Here is a 5,080-nt window from a genome sequence, read left to right as displayed (position 1 = left end):
TGATATTGAAATTGGTAACAAAAATTATGAAATTTCAGTGCATCAAGAATTTTGATATGGTATAAAAATCCTATTTAAAGCTTTAACCTCTAAACCACTAGATGGCACAAAAATGTGGCGTAGCACTTTCCAAAACATCAGCTTTGCAAGATGCACGTGTATATTTGTCTGATCCTTGACGCGATCGTGAGCAGCAGTGCAAAGTTGATTCTGTGCTTACTTGATCTAATATTTTATGTTTTTAAAAATGTTGTAGATTTAAGTAGCAAATGAGAATCACTAAAATTAATGCTTATATTTTGAGACAAAGGGCTTCTTTATGATTTTCAGTTTTGTTTAAGATAATTAAAGCAACCGTTTTTAAAAGAATATGGAATATGTAAAAGTATGGTATTTGGGGTAAAAAGCGCCCCTGCTGTCGGGGCTAAAAGAATAACATGATAAACATGATAATTAATAGATGGCTGACTTTTCCATTTGTTGACATGACATGGTTAGATTCAGATGGTAAATATCATATATTATGCTGGGTGTCCATATTAGAGATAACCACCATATTTAGAATGAAACCATATTTAAAAACATGATATTAATCATATCATATAATAAAATATCATTTGTTGTTACTACTGTAAACATATATTCAATTATTATTGGATCTCCTTCAATACATTCAGAATCTTTACTTATTAAAATGATTTTGTTTCTGTATTTTAATATATATTTTTTATATTAACATTTTAATGACAGTATATTATTGAAAAAAAAAATGTATTTTTCAAAATAAGCAGAAGATAGTGCAAACGTTGTTAAAGTGATTGTTTTGAACAAGTATTAACTTTAAAAAAAAACAACATTATTTTAGCTGAAGTATTTGTAGAAGATTGGTGGATTCTGCCTTTGGAAATGTTTAGGCTGGGAGTATGTTGTCATACCAGCAGAAAGAACCTGCAACATTACTCACCATCAAGATGCCCCATCGCCACCACATCAGCCACTTGTTGGTTACAGCAGGGGTGTCCAAACTCGGTCCTGGAGGGCCGGTGTCCAGAAGAGTTTAGCTCCAACCCCAATTAACATATTGCCTCAGCCAGCTCAGTTACATACGGTGCAGCACCAGAAGCCGTTTTTGCTATTGATGTTATCTGTGAAGACATCGCGGGAGAAGTTGATATTTTACACTCGCTTTTTAAAAGAGTATTCCCGAATTACTGTGCAAGATGTTTATCACATTGTAAGGCAGTCAGCTGTCACTCCTTACAGCAAGACGGAGAAGTTTCGAGTTACGTTGACACTTTGAAGGTGAGTATTCTCATGCTATAGTGTAGTAACTAGTGAACCTAGCTAAAGTCACAGTTTCTTACAGTTCATACAGGTCTTTTCTTTTGTTTTAATCTATCGAGATAACGTGTTTACTTGTATTGTATTCATTTTGACTGATGTGCTTGTTTATGCAACGTTTACAATTTTTGGACTATGAATGTTAACTGAATAATTTCCCAATGAGGAAGTGAGGAAGGCATGATATTAGCTTAAAGTCTGAATTAAATGCTCGTTTTATACAACCATTTTTGAGGTTTCTGTACAAAGACAGGCATAGTGAAACTATTCCTTAAAAAGGTTCGTAGAGCTTAAGATTTTAAATGTGGGTATAGTACTCCTTACAGTATATGGGTATGTAAATATAATATTTAAATATTAAACGATATTTTATATTCAACACATTTCTAATTAAATTTCTACTTAAATATTTAACAAATATTTAAATAGAATATGAATACATGACTTTTGTTATAGTTTAATTATTTTAACACTGTTAAATGACTCCCTCCCTGTATTACTGTCCCACAGCAGTTGTTCCTGTGATGCTGGGACAGCACTTGTGTGACCGCAATAATGCTGCACTACTGTACCAGACAGCACAACACTCGCAGCTTGGCATCAGTGAAGTTCCTCCTGTTCATAGCTGTCTTGAAAGAGAACAGAGCTGGCACAAACCTAGAACAATGGTAAGTTTAAGTACATTATCAAATCCTTTTAAAATAAACGTGATTAAGAGATAATGTAATATATAAATACATGCATACATGCTTTTAGTTCAAATTATTTTTATTGGCTTAGTCAGAAAGATTATAGATGAGACAACAGAACACAACCTCTGCTCCAGGTGATACATAGGATTTCTGGATGAATGGTGATAATACAGCATTAACTGCACTGTATTTACTGTGGACAATAGTCATTATTTACAAAAAAAAATTGACTGCTGAATTTACCTACTATAATTAGTAAATACATATAAATAAATATATATATATATATATATATATATATATATATATATACTGTTATATGATCAGGCATATAACAAATGGACTGTCCCACTACCAGTGTCAAAAATTAACCTTTTTTCATTTTAAAATTATAGAGCCGTATTTGCCTGAAATTGATTTTAAGGGGCATTTGAGAGCATTATGAGCACTGTTTATTTTCTAACCATACAAAAAATGGTATGACATCCACTTAGGTCAAATAATTCAAACATACTAAGGAAGATGAATATAATGTAAAATATCAAAGGTCAGAGTACAGATTATAAATGAGGGAATTTACTTTAATACTTTTTTTATTTTTTATTTCAGGAGTACCCTTTACAGAGGTGTCACCATGAGCTGCCTGACCTCTCAGTGGCCGAGCTGTATTAGGACTTTGTCAGCACTACATCCACTTTGGTCACCACAATCAGGATGTTCAGTGAGAATTCATTGGTGGATTCTGCCTTTGGAAATGTTTAGGCTGGGAGTATGTTGTCATACCAGCAGAAAGAACCTGCAACATTACTCACCATCAAGATGCCCCATCGCCGCCACATCAGCCACTTGTTGGTTACAGCAGGGGTGTCCAAACTCGGTCCTGGAGGGCCGGTTTCCAGAAGAGTTTAGCTCCAACCCCAATTAAACACACCTGAACCAGATAATCAAGCTCTCACTAGGCATACTAGAAACTTAAAGGCAGGTGTGTTGAGGCAAGTTGGAGCTAAACTCTGCAGGACACCGGCCCTCCAGGACCGAGTTTGGGCACCCCTGGGTTACAGCCTTGAAACATCTGTGTGCTTGTTTATCCATAGCGAACATAGTTTTTTGTATATACACAACAATGTTGTAAAGGAAATGTTTAACACTTTATCAAAGTTACTTATACATACATGTTATATTTATATGTTTGCATTACCATAGTGCAGGTATCAAAGTCATTTATATTTACATGTTTACATTACTGCAGTCCAGGTATCAAAGTCATTTATATTTACATGTTTACATTACTGCAGTCCAGGTATCAAAGTCATTTATATTTACATGTTTACATTACTGCAGTCCAGGTATCAAAGTCATTTATATTTACATGTTTACATTACTGCAGTCCAGGTATCAAAGTCATTTATATTTACATGTTTACATTACTGCAGTCCAGGTATCAAAGTCATTTATATTTACATGTTTACATTACTGCAGTCCAGGTATCAAAGTCATTTATATTTACATGTTTACATTACTGCAGTCCAGGTATCAAAGTCATTTATATTTACATGTTTACATTACTGCAGTCCAGGTATCAAAGTCATTTATATTTACATGTTTACGTTACTGCAGTGCAGGTATCAAAAGTCATTTATATTTGCATGTTTACGTTACTGCAGTGCAGGTATCAAAGTCATTTATATTTACATGTTTATGTTACTGCAGTGCAGGTATCAAAATCATTTATATTTACGTTACTGCAGTCCAGGTATCAAAAGTCATTTATATTTGCATGTTTACGTTACTGCAGTGCAGGTATCAAAAGTCATTTATATTTGCATGTTTACGTTACTGCAGTCCAGGTAACAAAGTCATTTATATTTACGTTACTGCAGTGCAGGTATCAAAAGTCATTTATATTTGCATGTTTACGTTACTGCAGTCCAGGTAACAAAGTCATTTATATTTACGTTACTGCAGTGCAGGTATCAAAAGTCATTTATATTTGCATGTTTACGTTACTGCAGTGCAGGTATCAAAAGTCATTTATATTTACATGTTTACGTTACTGCAGTGCAGGTATCAAAGTCATTTATATTTACATGTTTACGTTACTGCAGTGCAGGTATCAAAGTCATTTATATTTACATGTTTACGTTACTGCAGTGCAGGTATCAAAGTCATTTATATTTACATGTTTACGTTACTGCAGTGCAGGTATCAAAGTCATTTATATTTACATGTTTACGTTACTGCAGTGCAGGTATCAAAGTCATTTATATTTACATGTTTACGTTACTGCAGTGCAGGTATCAAAGTCATTTATATTTACATGTTTACGTTACTGCAGTGCAGGTATCAAAGTCATTTATATTTACATGTTTACGTTACTGCAGTGCAGGTATCAAAGTCATTTATATTTACATGTTTACGTTACTGCAGTGCAGGTATCAAAGTCATTTATATTTACATGTTTACGTTACTGCAGTGCAGGTATCAAAGTCATTTATATTTACATGTTTACGTTACTGCAGTGCAGGTATCAAAGTCATTTATATTTACATGTTTACGTTACTGCAGTGCAGGTATCAAAGTCATTTATATTTACATGTTTACGTTACTGCAGTGCAGGTATCAAAGTCATTTATATTTACATGTTTACGTTACTGCAGTGCAGGTATCAAAGTCATTTATATTTACATGTTTACGTTACTGCAGTGCAGGTATCAAAGTCATTTATATTTACATGTTTACGTTACTGCAGTCCTGGGGCCCGTTCTTCGTACATTGCTTATTACATCTAACGTAATGACGTCATATAATTAAAAAAGACACCTGACGAAAAACTTGACAAAATGTTGGACTTTATAAGGAAACAGCCAAGTGAACAAAACTACATAAACGTTATAATAGATAAATCAAATGTTGCCTGTTTTTATTTTATTTTAATTTTTTACATGATTCCCAATTATTTATATTCACGATTTCTAATATTTGTACAGGCTTTACATTTTTATTTCAATGTAGTAATTAGCAATTCATTTAATTTTATATTTGAACAG

General features: G+C 33.3%; 1 long non-coding RNA gene and 1 pseudogene across 1 annotated transcript in view; one reads left to right on the top strand and one right to left on the bottom strand.

Annotated features, from left to right (window-relative positions):
* LOC107690895 (uncharacterized) overlaps positions 1-2,950 on the bottom strand; it is a 5,324-nt gene extending 2,374 nt beyond the window's left edge. The window contains exons 1-2 of the long non-coding RNA XR_001634496.1: positions 2,846-2,950; positions 965-1,145 (exon numbers count right to left, since the gene is read on the bottom strand). This is a non-coding gene — a long non-coding RNA (uncharacterized LOC107690895). The remainder of the gene's footprint in view (positions 1-964; positions 1,146-2,845) is intronic.
* LOC107690897 (neuroblastoma-amplified sequence-like) overlaps positions 1-5,080 on the top strand; it is a 170,392-nt pseudogene that overhangs the window by 69,594 nt on the left and 95,718 nt on the right.

This window comes from Sinocyclocheilus anshuiensis, unplaced genomic scaffold, assembly GCF_001515605.1.
Source record: "Sinocyclocheilus anshuiensis isolate Anshui unplaced genomic scaffold, SAMN03320099.WGS_v1.1 scaffold3034, whole genome shotgun sequence".
NCBI classification, from domain to species: domain Eukaryota; kingdom Metazoa; phylum Chordata; class Actinopteri; order Cypriniformes; family Cyprinidae; genus Sinocyclocheilus; species Sinocyclocheilus anshuiensis.
Note: the sequence above shows the minus strand (reverse complement) of the source record. Positions and strands in the feature narration are given on the sequence as shown.